This window comes from Gymnogyps californianus, chromosome 3 (genome assembly GCF_018139145.2).
Source record: "Gymnogyps californianus isolate 813 chromosome 3, ASM1813914v2, whole genome shotgun sequence".
Lineage (NCBI taxonomy): Eukaryota > Metazoa > Chordata > Aves > Accipitriformes > Cathartidae > Gymnogyps > Gymnogyps californianus.
The window spans coordinates 46,096,846-46,121,195 of NC_059473.1; positions in this window are offsets into that span (position 1 = coordinate 46,096,846).

A 24,350-nucleotide genomic window follows, 5' to 3' on the forward strand; every position below is an offset into this window, starting at 1 on the left:
CTTTACAGGGCTTCTCTGCTTCTCTGCAAAGAGCTGCAGGGGCTCCAAGGCCTCTGTCCAGAAGGATATTCTGGACTATCCTAAGCACAGAAATATTGCAATGCTGCAAAAACTGTGGGAAAGAGACTCTTGTTAGACTTTAATCTTCCCTCGACTTGTGGCTGACGTGTTCACCGTTGCCCAGGCCTTTCCCTCTGAAAGGATTACTTTATCACAGAGCTCTTTTCCTCATTAAATAAAAAAATCAAACCAAACTAACCAAGACCATAGTTTATTTTGTTTCATGCTATGGGTTTATTTTAAATGTATTAGATTTCCTTTTAAAAAAAAATGCAATAACTGATAACGAGTGCATATGGATCTTTTCAGTTTAATGCTTTGTTTACACTGAACACTGGTTTGCCTGCAAAGTGTGTGTTTTAAATTACTCTGCTTTATTTTAAACCAAATATTAACCTCTTTGTGCGTGCGTGAGAGAGAGAGAAGGAGAAAGGGAGACGAGAGGGAGCCGGATGACGAGGACCATGTTGTGTGCCGCACAGTTGGTGGGTGCCTCCTCCCCTCCTGCTCCTGTGTCATTCCTGCTGCTCCGCTCCACCGCCCTTAAGAGGAGAGTCTGAATTTGGAGCAACATAGTATGAGGTTTGTGCCACAAAACGCACCGCCTCTGTAAAAAGGGAGACAAAGAAGAACCTCCTTTTTCTGTCCAACCCAGAGGCGCTGGAGGGGTGTAAGTGGCCCTCGGGAGCATGGTCCGGCTGTGAAAGAGCGCTGCTGTGGGACCCTGTCCTTGCTGGTGTCCTGGAGGATGCTGGTGTCACCGCGTGGTGGGAGACGTGTAGGCTACAGCATGTACAGGCAGGGAAGCTCCTTGTGGTCCTTCACTCTGGCCCAGGACCATCCCAGCTGTGGTAGGGGCCTTTCCCCCTGTGGAGGACCTCAATTCAGAAGAACACAGAGATAGATACATTAAAACGACTGCCACAGCCCCATCCCTATGGGCTGGCTTTCCCCCAAGCCCCCACTGCTCCTCCTCCTGCAGAGACCCACGGCGTGTGTCCCCACCAGTCCCGCGCCTGGGCTTGCAGGCTCGTGGTGGCAGTAACCGGAGCAAATGTCCATACAGTCGCTGAAGCATCATGCATGTAGGTGTGGTGCTCCACCTAGAACATTATTTGTCACCAAGTTGCCACTCCTGCTATGAATGTGCTGTCCACATCTGCGAGGGGAACACATATAAAGGTGCTTTCACCCTTGGGGCTGCAGCAGGGGAGGGAGCAGAGGCAGTGCTGCAGATCTCAGCCCGGGAGCAGAGTTTACAGGGATTGTCAGACCCTGTTGAATTGGGTCTCCATCAGGAGGCAAATCCAAATTTGTCCTACAGTTACAGAGGTGTGGGTGTCTGGTTAGGACCTTTTTAGAGCCAAAGCCCACCTGAAGCAGCCTGTTGCATTGAGGAGGTGCTGTTCCTGGGCTTCCCTTAAACCCATGACAGTAATACAAAGCCCTGAAATGGCTTTCCAGCTTGCATTCAAAGTTTTTTGGCTCAAGCTGATTTGACTTCAAAGGCAGGCAAATCCACAAAATTTCTAAATCTCCTCAGCCTATTTCTAAACACAGACCCGACATGTTACAGAGTGCTTCCTGTACGTTGGACACATACCCCCAGTATTAAGTGAGCGCTAATATCACAAATTGAATCCTCTGGAATATCTCCAGACTGCCTAGAAAACATGACCCAGACTTGAATTAAATCCTTTAAAACCAGAAACAATGCTTCTTGCAAGCACAAATCATGTGGGTTTTCGTGCCTTCCAAAATGAGTCTCAGCTCTAGGCTGGAGCTGGCCTTACACATCATTCCCAGTCCGCAGCCTAAATTCCTCTGAATGTCACTGCCTCACCACTTGTCTGTAAATTCAACCTTATAAAGTGCATGTTGTCCATCTGTGGAAACTCTCGTGAAGCTAAGAGACTTCTGAAGGGAAGGATAGGAGCAGGATAGAGCCCATGTGTACAGGTCCAGGCAGATCTTGATATAAAATAACCCCCTTTTTTCCTAATGTTGCCACACAGACCCCAGTCCATGTCTTAGTCCCATTATTCTTCTGTTTGTCATGCCCACGTCAACTGAATTTAGCATCACTGTATTCTTTATTATTGTCATAACACCTAATCCCGACCGCGGCTCCATTGTGCTGAGCAGAGCCTAAGAAGGTTGTCTCTGCCCCAGGGAGCCTCGTTATTCAAATGCAAGACAAGAGGCAGCAGACGGCCACAGGCAGGTGGACATGAGCAAACACTGGCTTGTGGTCTCTGCACACCAGACAAGCCATTTTCCAGCCCATGGTCTGGTAGTGATGCTCTGTTCAAACTTTTCACAGCAATGGGTGAAAATACACTGCCTTCTAGTTTTCAGCAACAGAAACCAGTGAGGAGTGTGCTGGAAAGGAGGGACAGAGCACAGAGGAGTTTTGTGTTTCCTGTTTCCATCAAGTGTGTAAGGCCAGTGCTGAGGTGCCCTCACCCCCACCAGTGTCCCAGTGCTGCCGCTGGAGTGGGTGCTCGCGCCTGCTGACCCACATGTCCTGCAAAGGTGGCAGAAGCATGAGAAGGAGTAAAGGCTTCGACGAGGAGGGAAACTGAATTACCTCCTTTTGCTGGGGCACTGAGCGGAGCTGTGGGAAATGACTGGTCTGCAGCTCCCCGTATTTGGCATCACTGCGTGTCTGCCTTTCCTCTGTACGGTGAACAGGTTTCTGGCCAGCTGGAGCGGAGGGGTGAGCGGAGGGCTGGAGCTTTCACCTCTCACCCTGTAGGATGGCCGTGACTAGCAGGCAAGTGCCCCAAAAGAGGCCCCAAAAGAATCTCTCTGAGACTTCAGAACAAGCCAAATCTTGCAGTTCCTTTAGAGCATCCCCATACTGCTTTCTTCTCTGACAGACCCTGTATCACAACAGGGCTGTTATGAACACGGTGGAGCACTCTGGCTGGCCAGGGACAAGCGCTCCAGGGCTGCTTCGCACTGCCCAACCGGGGAGTTTCAGGGAAGCTCCGCTCCCCCCACGGGGTGAACCCTCCAGGGTGCTTGGCATCCAGTGGCTCCTGGGATGCTGTTTCTGGCCTGTTTTTTAGGCAACATGGGTGCTCTTTTAAAAACCTAGCCACTAGTTTTGGGCCTGTGGTGGGAAGAGATGAAATTTTTTGCAAATCATTTCTTGCAGAGGCGAGTCAGAAGGGAAGGTATTTGGAGCGGCTCAGGGAGCAACTGCAGTGCAGTTGTCTGCTTCACAGCCTCTTTCATCCTCTCCTTTCCATCCTTCCTAACACAGTTATCTGTTGTCTATTAGAGTGGAGTTTATCAGCCTTTCACCTGGGGGAACATTGGCAGGATTTTTTTCCATTCCTTCATAGTTTATTTTCACAACCTGGAAGAAAAATAACAGCTTTTAGACCTCCACCGTCCTGTCAAAATGGTTGAAACTGGCCAATAAGTTGAAAAGTTATTGGCAGCAGATGGTGGCAGGTGAACTCACAAAGCCTGATCCTATAAGCCTTGTTTTCTTAGGGAAACAGGCTAAAAACAGCCGTAGCCTGAATGTCACGGTATTTCCACCCAGGACAAGCCTTTTCAGTCCAGACAGCAACCAATTCTTCCACCTAACACTCAAAATAACACCTCCTGCTCCACCTGTAGCAATTCAGAAGCAAGATGTGTTCAAACAGTTTTCAGGGCAGTTTCAGCGCTGCTGAAGTGGACCGATAAGACTCTCTCTCACCACCCTGCAGCCTGCCATGCAAGCAGTGACAGGCGTTTGCAGGGCTTTGCTGGGTGGATCTGCCTGGAAGGTCAGGCAGGTTTTGTGGAGAGATGGAAAAAGAAATGGACTGGGTGATCTGGAAGAGGGGAGGCTTCCTTTGTAAGGGAGAGTGGCTACAGGTGCAGAGGTGCTGTGCACTTGTGACTTAAGAACCAGTATACATTATTATTTATGATTAAAAGTCCATCTGTCAAATTAAAATGCCTTCTTTTGAAGTTACACATGGCAGAAGAATAAGAGCAAAGCCACAGACATCTTTGTACAATGTTTTTTTGTCCATCATTTTCTGAAGCCTATTGAAGCGGAAAACACATTTGCATTACAAAGGATGCAGTGTCTTTGTGTCTCAGTGCAGTGTCTCAGACCTGAGCAACGTTCCTTTCTAATGATGGTCAAGTAAAAACCCTGGTCCAAATTAATCTGTGGTGTGAATCCTGTTGCTTCAGAGGAGTTACAGCCAGAATAAAGGCACCCCACTAATCTCTTCTTCCAGACAGGGCTCTTCCCTTTGAGTGCAGCCTGTTGCATCACGTCAGTTAGCTACAGAGGGGACACCGGCAAAGAGTCCCGAAGGACCTGGTTCTTCTCGTCCTCCTCGTGGTGCGCATCAGGCTTGACATGAATCAGCTGAATTAAGATAACGTAAAACTTGAGGTGAAAGAAGGGCAAAATCATGGAGTTCCTACTCATCAAGCCCACCTCCAGTATATTGATTTGGAGGCTCAAGCATGTTCATCTGCTGTCCCAGTATTCAAAAACTGAAGAAATGTGACAATGCCAGCCCACCTGTTTCTAAAGAAAAAGTTTTCAAGGGATCAGATGTTTTCCAAACCTTTGTGTGACCCCTCCAAAGACCTGCGTCAATCTAAGTCAGGGATTTGTAACGCAGGTTTGGTTTTCTTGCTTTCACATTCATTCTCTAAGGCCACATAGCATAGGCAAGGCTGCCCTGCCCTGCTCACTCTTGTTCTGCAGATGGGATCTTGCCTCTTTCCCATTAAGAAGTGCTCTCTCCTCCCCTGCCTCCTACGGCACAGACCCCGGTGAAAAGCCCTCCCTGCAAGGGGAGCACAAAGGTACAAGCGTCTGCATTGATGCCACCAAGCGAGCAAGCAATTAAAGCGCTCCTCGCCAGAAAAGAGCTTCTGCAGACAGTTGCTGACTGCGAACCGGTTTCTGACAGCAGCAGCTGATGCACAATGCTCCCATTCAGCCACTGACAGGTCCTCGGCGCTCACAGGACATGCTGGCCTTTGGCTTAATTCAGTGTGTAATGGATAAATCATAGAGGCTTTGCTCCCTGTGCTCACCCCCACCAGGAAGCACAGCACTGGGGTAGCCTGAGCAGCCTTTGCCATGTTTTCACCCCCAGGCTTTAAAGGAGGCTATTTCACCGGCTGCCTTTCCTTGAAGTCTTGAGTCTCTTTCCTACTGGTTTTATCAGGTTTCCTTGTTCTCAGTTTCCTCCTTTGCTCATTGCTGGGTGGCTCCTGTCTGAGCAGTGCAGCCCCCTCCCTTCCTGTGGTATCGGTGCCGCTGGTCCTCAGTGGTACCCGAGCATCACTGCCAGCACCTTACAGCATGGCGAGCAGCAGGGAGGGCATCAGGGACAGGCTCGCTCTGCCTCTTCACCCCACGACATGGGCTGGAGGCTTGATTTGGATTTAATCAGGTGTGATTTCTGTTTGGAAGATAAGGGGTGGAAAAACAGGTCAGACAGTGAAGGTGGGGGATTATGGTTTAAGAGGGCACAGTGTGTGACTTGGAGGGAGAGGATAGTTTGGAGGCAGACAGAATAGAAAGCCGGGGGGTGATGGCTAAATACTTCTTCTTGCTCCCTCCAAAATTTCCGAGCCAGTTTGATCAGGAATGCACTAAGAAAATCCCATCTTGTTTCTGTTCCCATGTTGCATTTTGACTGACCCCAGCAAGGGAAGCCATATCCACACTGTACACTGCAGGCAAACCTCTGGCATGCTCGGGGCAGGAGGGACATGCACAAGCTCCGGCTTAAGCTGTGTGACACTGTGAGTGTGGTGCTTGGCCAAGCCAGCACATGCTGTCCCTTGGCAGGGCTTGTGCAGCACACGCGATGCTGTCTCTGCTCCGTGCAAGCAAGTACCATCCCTGTGCTCTCCGTCTCCAGTGGGAAAGAAGCATGAAAGCTACCCTGCAGCTGATGAAAGTGCTCGAAGCAGGGCCAATGAGACCAGATTGCCTATGGCAATGTCCAGTTGGGTTTTGAATATCTCCGAGAATGGAGATTGCCCAGCCGCCCTGGCAGCCTGCTCCGGTGCTTGGCCACAAGCATAGTGAAGAAGTTTTTCCTAATATCCATTGACTCATATAATAATTCAGGTCATGATGACTAATATTATCTTACGACAGGAAGGGCACCTTTTCTTTCCTTCATGTGCATGCCCGTGTACTTGCGGCAATATTGGCTTAACTGCTGTGTGTGCACAGAAGGGAAAGTGGGGCTCTCAGTACATGCTGCAGGGCTGCCTGAAAAATGCAGGCAAAGGTGGCTCTGTGGGGAATAAAAAGCATGCTCCAAAAGCTCTTAAAAGGCCTTGTAGCTCAAGCTTGGCTCAAGAAGTTTGAAATCTCATCAATGAATAAGGCTTAGTTTATGGGTTTAGATAGAAATCAAATAAATGTGCAGAGTTCTGGCTAAGAAACATGTTTGGGATTAATGACTTGTAGGATTTAAAAATAGCTGTATCATTTTAATCAGTTTGGGAGTCCTTTGGTGGTCCTACGTGGTGAAAGCTGCCAGGAACTGCTACAAGCAGCAGGACATATGAACATCCTTTTCACAGAGGATTATGTGGGATCCAGTTCTGCCCATGAGGTCTCTTCATATCAGTCAGTTGAGTAAGAGCAAACAACTCTCTAAGGAAAGGTGGGTGCGTGCCCTTGGGTTTCATCTAGGTTTGAATTTTGTTGCTCTGACGTTGTCACCTAAAGTCCTGCCGTTTGGAGGCTGCTGGGGAGCCCCAGTGATGCATTTGTGGGGGCAGCCGAGGCAGCTGTAGGTCTATGCCATGTCTGGAGCAGCCCGCAACACTGTCAGGTGAGTGGTACAACTCCCTGCGCCGCAACCCTCTCTGTGCAGTGTTATCGGTGATGGATATGAGCTGTGGGGACAAGGGGAGAGGGCTGCACGCTTTAGAAAGGCAGAGGAGGAACTGGACTGAACCCTGTGGTCAGGCCCAGCCCAGGACCCCAGGACCACGTGGCACAGCGGCAATGCCCAGTGACTCCTCACAATGCACAAGACCTGACAGCTCCACGTCAGCCACTCCAGGCCAGTGGGTCCCAGGTGAAGATCTGGCTCAGGCTTTGCAACCAACATCTTCTCCAGCATCAACGTGATCCATGGTTTGGATTAATCCTCTCACCATTCAACCAGGAGCTGAAGAAACTCCCATGACTGGTCCCCAGTAGGATCTCCCCAGCTGTGGACAAGCCCATACCAGAAGCTGCTCTGCTTATTTTGGAGGGTGAAGATTTCTGCATTCTCCTGCTACTGCTCAGTGAAAAAGCCTGCAGGTCTGGAAATTCATTCCCTATAAGCTCTGCCAACCATGCCAAAAAACAGCATTTCAGCAGTTAAATCAGATCCTATCCCACCCTGCCCTGCCCAAGAAAGCAAGAAGTCAGGATTTGGTGTCGTATAGCCCCCTCCACCATCACACCCAGAGCAACTTCTCCAATAGCTGCTGCTGGTCTTTTTTTCTGCCGAGCCTAATTACCAAGACGCTGCTTAGTGGCCCAGGTCACCCTGGCTCTCTGCGTCGCACTGTTGCACAATTCATGTGTAAATGTCAAGTTTTAGCAGATCCCAGCCCTGGCCGTTGTGCCACAAAAAAAAGCGAGCAAGCGGGAGAGCGAGGGGCGGAGGGAAGGGAGCGGGCTGCTGCGGTACAGTGGGGAGGAAACAATAGCTGCTGCATATGGGACAGGTCAATAGGCTGCCATATGCTGGCTCCCTCAGTGCTCTGCTGCTTAATCCCCACTTTCAATGTCGTTATCAGTGCTGGTTGCTCACCCCCTCTGCAGAAAGGTGGTTTATACTCTGCTGTTTAATGCGTTCTTGTTTTAAGTCTAAGAGTACTTTTGCTTTGTTGTACCCTTATTAAGATGGAGGGCAGATTAACAGGGAAAGGTTAGCTCTCTGACAGCCCCACGAATAAGTCCACAGCCAGCCTGGGAAAAGCATGAAATTCATCTTTTCTTAGCAAAAGGCTTCAGTCATGAAGTTTAGTTTGTGGCATTCACTCTGTGAAGCAGCAGGGCTGTTGGGAAAGAGTACAGAAAGGGCTTTGTTCATGCTTCCTCGGCTTGATTTATATGATGAAGGGGTTCTTGCTCCGCATAATATTTCATCTCTGTGCTAAGTTGTGGTACTGATGGAGCATGAAATTCCCCAGTGATCAGAAATGAGCTATCCACTCAGCGGCTCCTTATTCCGCATCCTCCCCGGATCCTTATTCCACATCCATCCCCAGCAGCGCACAGTGCCTGGCACCCCCCCAGCCGGCAAAGTAAGCAGGGGGTGCTTATGCAGACCCTGACGGGTCCTCATGCTTCATTCAGTGTGGCACAGGCAAGCATATGTCTTTCTGATTATAAATGAAGGGTGAGGGTAAACATCTCTCCTCCTGACAGCAGGCTGTGTTTGCAGCAGGATTTCAGGGCACCTACGCAAAGGGGGGCACTGATGGGGCGGGCATCCCAGTCCTGGGGGGCACCCCAATCCCAAACCACTCATGATGGAGCTACTCCCCTGTGTGCAGGATGCCTGCTAGCCTGCTTCCCCTGGATCGCAGCGACGGCAGATAGCCCCCCAGGAGGGATGGCCTGCCTGGCAGCAGCTGCGCAGGGCAGCGGGCTCACTGTGGGAGCACAGAGGGGACCTGGTTGGAGGAGGGCTGGGAGCCCACGGGGCAGCACTGGCTCAGGTGGGAGGCCACCCCAGACCAGGCAGGGGACCAAGCTGTCACACTCGACCAGTGCAGCCGCTGCGGGGGTGTTTGCTGCTCTGGCACAGCACCCGCACTGGCAGGGCTGGAGGGTTTCCCCAGCATCACGGCTGGCATGGCAGAGCGGTGGGGTTCTCCTGGTTTTCCCCCGCTGACCGGCCCCAGGAGGTCCCCACAGCCACCCCTGCTGCTCTTGCCACCACTGTCCCCTGCAGCAGGGCAAGGCGGGTTCCTCCTCCTGCCCCTCCAGACGACTCCCACTCCTCACCATGGCACCATGCTTTCCCCCAAGCTCTCCCACAGCGCCTCTGGCAACCCTTGCATCTTCTCCAGCACAACGTGCTGCAGTCCTGCATTGCTCCAGCACTTCCCAGCTACTTTCCTACAGACAACTGTGCTGTGGACGTCTTGGGGGGAAGTTTTGTTGTCCCTGGTTTTGGCTCCAGGGCTGAACAGAGACAGGGCTGCTTGGTCGTCTTCTTGCCTTCTGGATGGAAAGGGAGCCATGGATAGGGATCTAATGCAATCAAACTATCCAAACCTTTAACTCTGAAGACCATTTTGGGAATCCGGCTGAGGTTACTGGTTCATATATCCCCACTGAAGATTCTTATGTTGGTGGGTCTGAAAAATGCTTTGTCAGGTTAGACTGCTCCTCAGGGAGGTATAACAAAGAGGCAGAAAAACTGGCAGCCCTTTTCTGAAAGTGAGACTCCAGGCGAGAGCTCTGCTGTGGATTAATTAGTAGGTGACGGCTGGGAATCTGACGAGCTGCTGCTTAAAATTACAGCCTGCCTCTCTGCTTGTGGGACAGCTGAGCAATGCTTTCCAAAAACATGAGTGCACTTGGGTGTCTTAAATTATCAAATAGATTTTGTATCAGAGAATGGGGCTCCACTATAACCCTGGATGGATATTTCATTTCAGACAGCAGCAAACCACCCATATAACCACAGATCCTCCCAAACATAGTAGTTACAGTCTGCAGCCAGATACGGCAGTTGTCAAAACCTGAGGCACTCAGACTTGACCAGGGAGAGAGAGAGAGATTTGAACTGCAGGCTTGAAATGGGTTTTGAGCTGAAATTTTGCTTTCATCCACCTCTAATCCTTAGTAATTCTTAATATCTTCTTTTTCTCCCTTAACGTATGAATTGATGTCACTGGTTAATGGAGCAAGGAACCTTGGAACAGGGATTCTCAGTATTACATATGTGCATGCCTAACATCATGCTGTGCTTGACAATAAAATTATATAAGGAAAGCTCAAATGGCTTATGGTAGCACCAGATGCCCTGGGACGACCTGACTTATCTGATTCTTCATTCTCTCTGGTTACAGATTTTGTTAGACCATAAAAAATTTAACCACAAAAAATCTCATTAAAGGTCACTGTCATTCTCTCTTCTTTTTGTTTGTTTGCCGTCTGTATCACTGCAGTTGCTGCCCACGACTGTAAGCTGAAAAAGCTCCCCATCACACAGAACTTGCACACTGCATATGAGATGACAGAAAACAGTGAAACACCCGTAATGCCATCATTAGAGGAATCACAGGGCTCCTGTTGCTTACCTGCAGCTATGGTACACTCACATTCCTAAAACATTGCCATTTGATGTCTTCATAATGATCCCCAGGCCTGATACCTCCCTCAAGAGAGCTGCTTTTAGGTTGCTCTTTCCCAGCAGGACTTTTTGTGTGACATTACGAGCTAAGGCACAGGAAAGGCAGCTCCGTAGCCAAGCGCTAGAGGCAATGGGGACGCTTGTACCACTGCTGGGGTGAGTTCCTCCATTCCTGGGCAAAATAGGGCAATGGGGGCTGTGCCAGGGATGGGGTGAGCACAAGGGTCTCAGCCCAGGGGCTTGCACAACTCACACATGCTGCACACACACACACCTCTCTGTGCTGAAGGGTTGCACCAGTGCTGCAAGGGTCATGGGGAAGGGAAATTTCCTCTTATCGGTTGGATTTTTCTCTAACTGTTGCCTTCTGAGGTACACATCTCATGTGCTTGGTTGAAGTCTGGAAAAAAAAGTTTAATAAAGTCCATTCCACCTTTTTTTTTTTTTCCATGTAAAATCAGTGCCTCTGTGCTCCAATGATGAGGTCTGGCAGAGATGCCATGGGGAGAGGAAGATTACCACTTGTCATGAAAGGACCTATTACAATTTAAGTGCCGAGTGGGTGGGTGGATGTTGCTGTAGGAAACTTCCTGTCAGTTTCTTAAGCTTGTATGATAAAAATCTCAGGCTTACCTAGGGATTAACATAGAGAGTTTGTTAAGCAGTCAGGGCGATGTCATATATATTCTGGTGCTTATCTTCTCTGAATGCAAACTGTCATTAAAGGACTATGGAAAGTGAGTATAGTGCACAGCAGCCACAGCACTGGCCTTTTAAACATTTAATTGAAACCTTACAAGCCTGCTTATTCTGATCTTTATTATTTATTAAAATAAAAAATAATCCAGGTGGGTAAGTGACTGAAGAGTCACTGTGGGGTGATGTAAGAGAAGAGTGGAAGGGCTATTGTATTCTTTCAGGTGGAAAAGGCAAGCTCAGAGACGTTGAGTGACCGATTAGGGCTAGTCTGTCCCCTACGAGCTTAACCCATCTGGCACAGTTACTGGCAAAACTCATCTGGTGAGTGTCTGCCCACTGGCTAGAGAAGTATTTCGACTGATTTTGTTAAGTTTTAGCCTCAAACTATATGTGAGTCAAAAGGCAAAAGGATGCTTTCAGCCTTGAAAATTACGTCTGTACTAAAATAGCCAGAGGTTTCTTGTTTCATAGTCAGCAATCTTATTTTATTAATAAATGAAGACTGTCAATTATCTTCTTCTTTTTTAGCTCCCAGATAAATACTTCTATTTGTATTTCTTCCTTCTACATCCCTAATTGGTTGCTGCCTTAATTTTTTATTGCTTTGCTTTTTTTTTGTTTTGAGTTTATTATTTGATTTACAAATAAACCTATTAGAAGGAAGCCTTACATGATGCTATATTTAGCAACATTTGGAAAAAACTCCAAACCATATGAAAAATATGTGCTGCAAGCAATCAGGATGATCCTTCTTCAACAGAAATTGTCTTCTCCTTTTGTGTTTGTAGAGCTGGCTGTCTAAATTCATGGGTCAGACTATGGTTTTGCTTGGTTTTACTAGCACGACTGGCAGGACTGGAGCAAGGCTCCTGCTCTTCCTCTTGACTGGAAAAAAAGAGTTTGGTGTTACCGTGCCGTCCTGGGAGAGCAGGAGAACATGGATGGCTCCTTCTGAAGAGATTTGAGTTTTAGTGCACAGCTGGCAAATCGGAAATTTCTGCCTCTGGGGTGAGTTTGTGAAGCACCAGGGGTGTGTGCGAGGCTGGAAGGGAGAGACCATTGCAACTGCCCACTCGGTGCCATAGCAGGTACCTCGGTAGGGGGCTTCAGCCTTCCCCAGCTGTCTTCAAAGTCAGCACCATTCTTGGTGGTGGATGGAAAGGGATAGTCTCTCTGTCTAGCTGTGGACAGCATAAGTGAGAAATGCTCCAGAAGGATTTCTTTAATTTATGCCCGGTTAATTCACCCCAAATCAAGAGGCTGGCCCAAATGAGAACTCCATAAACCATTGTCCTTTTACGACAGATGTACAAGGAGCTGTGGGTAAACCATCTAAAAATACTAGCAACCTGATGCCAGACCCTGGGAAAGGTTGGTCCTGGAAACAAAGCCTACGCAGCACTTCCTTGGTCTCCTCCTGCATGTCCACATTCACTGATTTGAGTGACAGTAGACTCATTTTCCAGGGAAAAAAACAGAAAAGCTGTGGTTTTGCATCCAAAACCTGTAAAATTAGCAGCGAGACTTTGTAAGAGAGTAAGGCTAGGTTGTATTTTTCTTGAGAACTTTCAAGCAAAAATTCTTCTTTGTTGTTTTGGTTTGAATCTGAAACTCCAAGTGCCAAGTAATAACATCACTACCAACATGACCCACTTTCAAAGTAAGGGAAATTTCCATGAGAAGCCCTGGAAATGAAGACAAGCAAGTCTTGCAGAGCCTTACAGACCTCAGAGCAAGAGTAAAATGATGACAAATTCAGTTAATAGTGTTCTTCCTCTACTAATCTACTGTGACAGAGAAGAACTTCATGAGCTGGATGAAATGTCTCAAAATAAAAGTGAATTAAAATATCCTCTCTTCATGAAGAATTTCACAGAAATCATTAACTTAAAAAAATTTTCAAGAAAAAAACTGTTACTACCTATAACATTCCTTCAGACGTTTGCTTGTATTTTTACAAATAGGAAATTTTAATAATCAAAGGACAACCAAAAAGCAGTACTAAACCAGTCCATTTCAAAACGCATGATTTTGTTTTCTTTTTAAGTGAACCTTCATTCATTTTGAAGGCGGAACAATGAAGCGACTTCCCAATTACATTTCTGGGTGATTGAAATGAAAAAAATTAACCGTCAGTAGTAATGCCCAGGCTCAGGCACTTTACCTCATGCCTTATTTGTATGAGACTGCTGCAACCGCATTAGCCCGTGCTGTTCTATGAGCTGGGAAATCAGGAGGTATTATTTGCAGGTTTTCTCATGCTCCCAGCTGCAGGGTGGTTTTGCGTAGCCGTGGCAGGGTGCCAGCTTGTTGTCAGTGAAGCCTATTAGATCATTATCCGGCATCATAGTGTATCACAGAGCCGTGCAGTGCTCCTAAAGTGATAAAATCCTGGTTCCCTGGTGAATTTTGGAGAAATGTTTATAGTGGCACTTGTTAAAGTTAAATGTCTATTAATGGTCCTACTAAAATCCCTCCTTTTTTTGTGGAAAACATGCTGTATTCAGTCATTTAACCTCTTTCTGGGTAGAAAGGTGGGGCGTGAGAAAAGTCTATATGTTTGTAATTATTGATTTCTTTATTTTGAAAGAAAATGCTTTGGCTTTTTTATTTCCAAAAGCAGTAGGCACAGGAAAAGCTACAAGGATTAGTTTTTAATATTTGCTTTAAGTTCTTTTAAAAGCTGCAGGTTTTGGAAAGCATTTCCCTGCCCTGTAAACTAATGAATTTCTGTATTTATATAAAACCACAACAAATAATCATAAATGATTGGAAAAATAAGTCTTAATCAGGTTTTGCTCAAGCAGAGCAATTGGTAGCTGCAGAAGTGGTGGTAGGAGGGGTGAAATGAGGAGGTTTGGGGTTTTTTTCTCTCCTGTCAGCTCTAGAGTTATTAACATTTAAGGATTTTCATACTCCATTGCTTGTATCTTTCTTACCGTTAACTCCGCTTTTTACTTTTTTGGGCTCTAGTCTTGCCGATACTAAAGCAGATGCTTAATGTAACAGTCCAGTAATTCCCATGGCTTTTCACTGAATCCTACCCAATTTTTCAGCATCCTTCCTGATTCACAGACCGCAGGAGTGGGCACAGTGCTCCCGCAGTGGCTGCAGCAGTGATTCCCTCTTGCTTGGTAGTTCCCCAGTCTGCAACCCGGGGCAGCACTGACCTCCCCAGCTGCAGCGTGATGCTCAGATCTGCCTTTCTACTGACCACACGGCTGGACCTCCTCCTGCTTTCCTGCAGTTTCAGAAAGGACCTGATCCCCGCGCATGCCTGCACTCTCTGACCCCACTGTAAAACCCCTGTCTTGTTTGCTGAGGTTGCATTCCCAGGGAACCAAATCACTCCGGATCACTAACACACCTAATTTGATGCTTATCGCTATCTTTTGATCATCTGTAGGCTTTGCCAGTGGCGTATCTTCCAGCTCATTCATAGAAATATTAAATAAGCCACCTGCCAGTCTTTGCAAGGAAACTTGCCAGAAGCGCACCACTTTGTAATGCCATGCACGCTTGCACTTCCCCATCCACTATTTCATTTCAAGATCTCTCATTTACCCCGCTTCCAAGTCAGTCAGTAAGTGACACACCGATTTTTTTCACTGCTCACATTTCTTAACCAAAATGTTGTATATCATCAAGTGGGAAGCTGCACGCGTGCTGAAGTCTACGGTAGTAAATTAAGCTGCTGCCTCTACCAGTCACACCAGCAATCCCATTGAAAAAAGATACGTAATTAGTTTAGCAAACTTCTTTACCTTAATTCATAAAAATCATAGGAAATGTTGGCAGGATGTCATGTAGTCTGGCCTCCTACTCGAAGAAAGACTTCACCAACGCCAGTTCAGTCAGGCATGGCTTTGTCATCAAGGCTTGAAGACCTCCGAGGATGGCAATTCAGCAGCCTCCCCAGGCACCTCTTCAGGGCTGCTCTACCCCTCCTCTGGTGAAGAGGTTTTTCCTAATGTCCAACCCTAGCCCCTCCCAAGCCACATTTGTGTCCATTGCCCCTTGCTATGTCATCTGGCTACCTTTGTAACCATCCTTTAGACAGTTATAGGCACCTAATAGATTAGCCCCCACACTGCACTAAGCAAGCCCGGCCCCCCAGTCTCTCCTTGCAGGGCATGTTCCCTCAGCCCTGACCGTCTCTGTGCCCCTCCACGGGACTCGCCCCAGTTTCTTCACATCCCTGTTGAACTGGGAGACCCCAAATGGGATGCAGTATTCAAGATCTGACCTCACCAGTGCGGGACACAAGGGAATAATAACCCCTCTTAGTCGACTGGCCATGCACCTCCAAATGCAGCCCAGAGCAATGAGAGCACACTGTCAGCTCTTAAGCAGGTTGGCATCCAATGCAACCCTGAGGTCCCTTTCAGCAGGGCTGCTACTAAATCGTAACACTATTCCTCTTTAATTCTTTGCTAAGCATTTCCTGCCCCAGCCAGCTCTTGCTACCCATTGTTACGAGCTGAAATGTGGTAATTGCCCTGCTTGCCTAGTGTACCCCTCTGCAAGTCTAATAGAATACTAATTTTCTCCTAGTCCTCTGGAAACATTCCCATAAAGATCCGTAGGATGTAGCATAGCCACCATAGACTCTTGGATGCAAGTAGTCCCTGTCTGCTGGTTCAAAAATAACTATTTTTTCAGTATATGTTTGTTAACATTTTCTTATTGCTGGGCTATAAGAAGTATTTTACAGTCATCCTTCTCCTCTCCCCTAGTATCATGAAAAAACTATTGACCATACCTATCTTCCCAGAGTGTTCCTGCCAAGTATCGCTTAGAAAGTGTTAGCACCTTTTGCTCCTAATGTAAACCCTGCCTCCTTCATGCCCTTCAGTTCTGCCGTGAACATAGGATAAATTTTCTTTGTCTTTTATGATAATTTTTCTTAACTTCTAATTCATATTTGTATTCATCACCTCTTTGTTTCTCCTAATCTAACGTTTATTTTGTATACCTGCCTTCACTGCTTTTCTCAGCTAGGCTTTTTCTTTTTTAAAATCAGTGTATGCATCTTGTCTTGATCGTAGGACAGGGACTAAAAAAGATGTTGCAGTACCCTGCCAGTGCCAATCGCACAGGAGGGGTTATGTGCAGATAGAATATTGTTTCTCTTTTAACAGTCACATATTTACTATAATCAGGATTTCTTAAAGTGCGAGTTACATGGAAACCAACTACAGTTTGGCACTGAAACTATCTGGCAATAGGCTTCATCCCGCTCCCCATGCTAAACTGTAAAGCAGGAGTAACTTCAGTGTTCTTGCTGGACTGACACAAGACTGAGGCTGAACTCTCCTTCAGAGAGCCGTAAGAAGCTGCCTGCAAGGCTGATGATAGACATTTCTGTTTTATATCCCACCTTAAACTGATCTAGAGGTTCCCTCATGTGCCTAGACCAGCCGATCCGCACCGAAGGCCTCAGCATGGCAGAAGCACGCCGTCTGGCTGCAGTTGGGTATCCCTTGCCCAAGGCCCTGCTGATCCATCTCAGTTTGCAAAGCGCCCTTGGACGGGACGACGGTGCAGGGCACAGGCAGGTGCTCTGCTCAGACACCCTTCCCTGCCGTCCCTGAGGGCTTTTTAACACTGCCATCAGGATGACTTTTCCAGCTGTTTCTCCCCACCTCTGTTTTTCTGTTACTAGATAAAAATGGGGGAGAGAGGAGGCTTACATTGCAGAAATATCCATTTGTCACAGGCTGCATCTTTACCAAGATCACGCAGCTCAGTGGGGATGCCCAAAGAGCGCATACCCACAGCAGGGCAGGGTCGCTGCCGTCCCTTGTTTGCTGTTGCTGTGCTTGCCTGTTTGAGGGGCACCTGCTGGCATTTCTGTACTCGCAAAGTGCTCTGGGTGCAGGTCTAATCTGTAGCCAGCTCAGCCATTTTGGACCTTTTTTTTACCGGTCTAGGAGCACCAGCAGAACCGGCTGGACACAGATGTGGCCACTCTGCCAGCGCCTGCTTGGTGACACAGTTTTACTGAGGTGGCCATGGGGCTTTTGCTGCAGCCTAAGTCTTCCCTTGGTCCTCCCCAGGCAGGTGCAGCCTGGCAGACACCAGTCCTTTGGCGCTGGATCCTAAAAGAGATGTGAGTCCCATCGGAGCCAGCCAGCACTGGAACCTGGCCCCCAGGAAGGATCCTTGCTGCTCCAGCTTATCTTCAGAGCATGTATTCACAGCTGAGTCATGAGCACTTGAAAACCCAGGCTCCCAGCAGAGAGAAAAGCAGGACGTTAGCCTGAGCAGCGTGAGCCATAATGTGGCAGCTCCAGCTATACAAATACCCATTTGCAAAATGAGCCCCTGAAGCCCAGAAGAAACAGAGAACAAACACATATTTGATAGAGAGGACCTTACTACCTCACATTCTGTCTGCGAGGACAGTCATGTTTTATTCGTCGAAAATAGAGACAATTATGATTCTGGTTTTGTCTCTTTGCGTGCCTCCTCCCCTGCTTCTCTGAGCGGCGGCTCTTGCTAGGATCTGGCATGCCGGCCAGGTTTGCCAGCGTTGGGAGCAGCTTCCCTTCCCTGCTGCAGGTTTTCTCAGCCAGCTCCTCTGCATTGCTGTTTCCCAGCATGCAAGGAGAGCAGCCAGGCAAACCAGGGTTGCCAAAGCGGGGATATCTTTTATTGTCCCAACCTGCTGAGAGGGAGCACCAGGCCCCAGAGGTCTCATCCAAGAGAGACGGGGGTGGCCACGGGGGGTTTTACTGTCTTGAGGCATCAGATCCTGATCTGCCCTCCACCAGCCCAATGGAGTAACTCCATTGCTATCCGAGAGGCCCTGCAGGAATAAAGCTCCCGTCAAGCTGGCAGCCCTTCAGGACTGTAGCTTACTGAACAGACCAAAGCAGATTACACCAAAAGCTGGACCAGGTATTAAACCTAATCCAGGACCAAGTAGAGCAAACCTGTAGGAAGGGTAAGAGAAACATCCTTTGCACTTGGGACTGTGAGATCCTGAAGCGCTTGGCTTCAGCTGGGAAGTACGTCATCCTGGCATTCAGTGTTGTTCCTCACAATAGGGAGAGCCAGGGTACACCATTTGCTGACGTCCCTCCTATAGGCTGGATCTATGACCTGCTGAAATCCAGGGAGTCTCCTCCTGTTCCTCGACAGGCTTTGCAGATGACCCTGTGTGTTGCACTCTGCTAACCTGCCAGCAACTGAATTTAACGCAGCTGAAGGTCTGTGGAAAGCAAATTTCAAAACCCACGGTGGCATCCCTCTATGAAAGCGGGCTGAGTATCTCAGAAGAGGAAGAACCTGTGCCAGGTGTGACTCTGCTGTCACCTGGCCTGGGGACAGTGAATTATGAACAGCACTATCCTGTGAGCTCTGGACAACTGCTTTTAAGAAACACAGCATCAGAATTTGAGCACTGTGAGCAGGGCAGGGGGAAGGTTTGCAGCAATGATGTGACATAGCAGCAGTAAGAGCACATCAGAGCGACAGAGCATGGGATTTTGGAGCATTAGTCTTGGCCTCTCTGGAGCCATAGCAAGCAGAGTGAAGGGTCCATAATCATGACTTGTAGTTATCAAAGTACAGCACCACCCTGCTCTTGCCTGAAGAAGAGGGAGTCGCCATGGCATTGCTTGTCCGTTGTGATTGTCTCAGCGTGTTACTTGCCCGTTATTTCTTTCCTACGGGAAACAGATTGGATCTGTACCACTTTTGTTGTCTTTGAAATATTAAGTGGTTTATGTCCAACAGAGCTGAGCACTTAACTTTAGGGGGTTCCACTTGGCTTGCTGCCCAGCCTGGTGAATCCCCAGGGAAGATCTTTAAAGGCTGCCCAAAAGAAAACAGCTTTAATGACATAATAAATAAGTACACCCACACCATGAGGAAATGGCACTGCTCTTGGAAAGGTGACATCCATAAGGAGTTCACCAGCTGGATTATTTCCAGGGATGACCTCTTCAGGCTTCTACCGATTGCTGGTGGTTTAAAAACACTTGAGGTATTAAATGTTTTCTTTTAATTTCTCTCCTCCCACTTCAAGGATGTGGTGACTATGATGTGGAAGGAAAAAAACAAAGGCAAGAAGGAAAGGAAGAAAAGAAAGGCAACAAGAAAAAGAAAGAGCGTGCATAAAAGGCAATAGCAAGATTTTTTCATGTAGTCAAGATCAAATTCAATCAACTCCCAAGCTGCTGGAAAGCAGCACCCTAAAATGTGAAGTCTGCAAGCAACACTGGGGACTCTTACCATGGGTCCCCAGCACCATTTTTCTGCAAGCCTGTCTTTCTGCCAGGTTGGCTGACCAAAGTGGGAGAAGAGCCTCACCTGAACACAAAGCTTTCTAACCCTGGCGGCAGGAGGGCTGAAGAAGAGAAGCAGACTTCACTGATGACAGCTGATGTGATCTGTGTCTTTTCTCATCCCCTCAATCCCCTCCCAAATCTTTAAAGGAAGGAGTAATTCCTTTTTGGTGTTGCCACCAGCCACAGAAAGGGATATGCAAGGCAAACATCCTCAGCTGCAGGAATCAACAAGTGAAGCACACAAACTGGCAGCCTGTTTTTCGCAGTTGCTGGGTACTAAGCATGTCACCTTTAACACACATTGGTACCCAGAGCCAAATTTTCCCCAAGTTTTGGAATCAAGTCAGATTCAGCATTTTTACTTACATCACTTTTATAGCTTCAGCTGAGAGCTGAAGTAGAAGAACCAGAACCGCTGCAGTGACATAGAAGCCTAGTCAGCTAGATTTTGAATTTAAGCTGTGGGGACACAGATGCCTGAATCATTTCTGAAAATGAGATAATGGGCCTCAGGTAGTGCACTTCTGTACCCCTTTCCCTGGAAGGAGGAGTGCTGGAGGGACACAGCCTTCCACACTGCCCATGGAAGCCCAGCCACCCTGATGTTAAAGCACAGGTAAGGTCTAATTAGCCTCAGACAGGCGTTTTGTACACCCGCTCCAGCTGTATGCCAATTCTGCAAGCGTATACAAATACCCTCGAGGACATTTTTGCATCGTACTCTGATTTTTTAGATAGCAGCTGCTCCTTTTTATTATTTATAGGGACAAGCTCTATTCTCGAGTGTTGTGGGTTCGTTTCGCCTCTTACAAGCTTGCCAAATGCTTCCCATTCCAGGAGCCTGATATGAGGTATTTACCAGTGTTGCCAACACTTCACCTTGCGGGCTGAAAGTTTACATTCCTGGGGGTTGCCCCAGATAGAATTTTTGGTGAAACAGATTGACCATATCTGAGAAGACTAGAGACTAATGGCTGTGTTGACAAAATCTGATGGCATATTCTTCTAGAAGTCCAAGTGCTCTTGCGGTTTGGAGCAAAGACTTGAAAGCACTCAAAAAATGAGGAAGCAAAGCAGCGACTGTCTGCGAAACGTTTGGCCAGAGGGATGTGTTTAACACCTCCGAGGTGCTGAGCAGGAAGGACTCCATTACCCAGGGCAGCACTCAGCCACTCAGCACCATGACCTCTCTTCTCTTCACTAGATCTCCTCCTGCCTCCATCCTTGCTTAACATGTTAAGTAACATGGGAAAAAAAACGCTGGCAAAGGAGTTGCGAAGGCTAAAAGAGGCTGCGAGAGAGTCACGCAAGCATTAGTGCTTGTGTAAGTTGGAAAAGCATTTTGCTTGGAGCAAAGCCAACATAAGCCCTTCTTCTTCCCTAGTCTTCACTCTCATCCTCACCATTGCACCACCCCTCCAGGCTTGGCACAGAAGTGATCTGGGCTAGAGATAATCATTAGCTCCTGCTGAGACATTTTCCATCCATCGGCTCCTCCACCCCGTTGGCCTGGTGGCCATCCGGCTTTGTGCTCCCGCAGCTGCAGGGCAGGTGGGAGGGACAAGGGCTGATGATACCTCCAATACATTCGGCCAGCCCTGCGTGACTGCTTTGCTGTGGGAGCGTGTGGTGCCGCCTGTGTTTGAGTCCCTGTGGGAGCCGCAGGGGGTTACTGAGGGCACCCAAAAAATGTGCCCCTGGGTTCTCCCACTCACAGCAAACAGGCTGCGCAGAAACCATGGCAGCTGCAAAGGGAAGGCTGCGCTCTTCCTGTGTTAAAGTACAGAGGCAATATTAATTCTAATGTTTCCTAACTTTTGAGTACTTGGCTTTTCAACCTTAATATCGTGTCTGGGTATAATTATAATTTGGATGGTAATCCTGTGAAAGTCCCACTCTGAGCACTGTTTAGACATTAAAAAAGACAGTTCAAAGAGGTTAGAGTGCAAATGGAGAACACAGACAGAAAACACAAAGCATAGGATGTATGATGAGGCAGACCACAGGGTACATCCGCTAGTGGCTGTGCACCCAGGATTAGGACCTCTGTCCCTGCTGAGTTCAGGCTGTCTCGCTCAGAGCAGGGGCTCGCACAGCTGCCATGGGGCCCCTGCTTGACTGCCCCCACTCCTGTGGCAGGAGATTTCTCCCTGTGTGTTTGGGACAGGCAGGACTATCCCTTCACCCCGGTAGCCTCCATGCAACCCAAGAGAGGCAAGGAAGGTGGTCAGAAACCCAGGTGTCCTTCCACCCCTACCTTCATACAGGAGCCACCTGTGCCTGACACCAACCTCAGCAGCTTGTAGAGGAATTGTGTTAGGTTTAGTGAAGTGAGGCCATGATAGAGCTGGGGAAAGCTCACAGCCAGGTCCCCGGCTTCACTGTGACCAGTGCCTGCAGGACCCAAGGGCAGCATTTTTTAATAAAGCAAACCCCGCCAGTGGCTCTTTCCGCGTTGGGTTTGCTGTTTTGCTCACCACTGTCTGCTGCAGAGCTGTGAGGAAGTCTGAAAGTGGTGCCCCTGTTGTTGTTGGCTTCCTTCAGCTAAGGGTGCTCCCACTGGCTTGTTAGCACAGGCTTCTTCTGCTCCGGTTTTCTTATGGGAAAAAAAACGAAAGAGCATATTTGCATGCTTGTTTTGAGAACAAACACAAAGAGTTACGCAGGCTTTGCAGGCAGAGCCAACAGGACAGGTAGGTTGTGAGATGAAAGTCTTGAGCCACAGTGAAGCACGCTGCAGAGCAAGCTTTCATTTGGCCCAGAAACAAACTCAGCCAGTCACTGTTCCATATCACTGCCCCGGTGAGGACAAAGAGCTTGAAGTGAAGAGGACTGAGAGCCCAGGATGCAACCTACTGTAGCAGCTATATTATTAACAAAGGCAATGTAACAGAAGGCTGCACCTTCAGCTCACGTACCTCAGTGTGGTTCCCTTGGCATCAACGGAGCAAGGGTGGCGCTGCCTGCTGAGGGCCCGTCTTGCCATGGCCTGAGGGTCACTCTGTGAAGGGCTCCTTCCATGAGGTGTGTGCAGCACTGACCCACTCGCACCAGCCGTCCTTCTGCTCGGCTGCCTCCTTTCCCTGCTCGCACGCTGTTATTGCCATTAAAGAGAGAAGTCATGAGGCACTTGAATGAACCCACAATCATTTTAGATTGATCGGAGATGGTCCTTTGGGGGCAGTGGTTTTGCAAGTAACGCTATCTGCTAAGCACTCAGCTCTAGCTCAGCAATACGTGGTATACAGGCATGCACACGTACAAGAGACAGCTTTATTGATGGAAGCAGTGATGATCATGACGTGCATCTCTTGCTTCCTTCTTATTCCCAGCTGCTTTCTGTTGATTCCTTTTTTTCCTGGGCAGCAGCTAGCAACTCATCTGAAGAATATAGCTTATCCCAATGACTGCATGGCCGTGTCAAAAGGCTGCCCTACCTCTGGTGTGAAGTTTGAATTTACAGTCATCCTCCTTGGAAAGGAAAATGAGGTTTTACAGCAAAAGGATCTTAAGAATACAAAAACTGATGCACGGTTTCAGGTTGGATATACCCAGCTCAGCATGCCATTTCTGCCAATGGGCAGTACCAGGTACCTACAAAAACAAAAGCAGCAAGACAAAGGAAGAAGGATCCTTCCCTCGGCCTGACTTTCTGGTTTCAGGCTTGAATTCACAGGATCTCAGAAAGTCTGGGTTCGGTCCCTGCTCCTCGGGACCATCTGGTCTATGGAGAGCAGGGCCTAGACTGGGCTATCCAGGGCCCTGTCAAATCCAGTCATGAATATTTCCAGCAAAGGAGAGTCCAATTCCTCATGCCACCCTACTTGGCCCAACCTTCCAGCCCACCCAGGGCCCTCTGTATGTTGACTCTTCCTTCTGGCGGCATGAGGAATTGGACAGTACTGTCCTCTTTAACCACTGCTCATGGGCCAATCTTTCCCAAGTTCACTTGATCTCTTTTGCTGAGCCTGCTTAAATATTTGCCTTTGCAGCTTCCTCTGGCAGTGAGTTCCACAGTTTAAACTAAAAGTGTTGTGCAAAAGAAGTACCTCCTCTAGTTCAAATCCTGGTACCCAATCCTTTCATCAGAGACTCTCATCCCTGTACTGTGAGAAGTGGTGAATAATTGAAGAACTCCTGTGTGCTAGGTTTTAACAACAGTTCTGATGCCAGCATATAATTCAGTATAAAGATTTATCAACTTAAAAATAAAATACAGCCCAAAGATTGAATGTCTCCATAACTCCAGCCTGCTATCTCAGTGAACCTGAGGTCTGCAAGGAGACCTCTGTATTTTCACCCTTGAAGCTCATACTCAACCCATTTGAGACTTCATATGCTCGCTGCCAGACTTCTGGTTTACAAGCAGTTAGAGGAGTGCAAACTAATGCAAGGAAAAGCAAGGAAGATTAGGAGGGATGAAGAAAAGGGGCTATGCAGTCCAAATCCAGCATGTCCTGTAAGGCATAAAAAACATCCTCAACTCCACAAGCTCTTCAATGCAGGGAGGAGAAAGAGCAGATCCCATTGGTTTTATAAGGAAGCAGATGAGACTATAAAAGCCATGGCTGCTAGGATCCTATTTCTCGCAATGCCTCCCTGCTTGTCTGGTGGGGTTTGGTTTTGATTTTAATCGTGCTTTTCCAGAGGTTGCTTAATGACAGGGGAATAGTAGTGGCACATGAGTAAAACCAAACCAAAGGAATTCACAAAGAATCTATTGAATTATCAACTCTTGGATGGCTTTGCCAAGCCAGCGGCACTTGCTCACTGATTCTTTCATCTGCTTTTCCTCCTTAACCGGCTCATCCTCAAGGAAATCATCAGATGGTTTATTGAAGACCTCAACTCTAACAGCTGAGGTGACTCCATCTTCTTCCTCCTCCCCAGCATGTAAGAAAAGTCATTTCCACAGGAATGT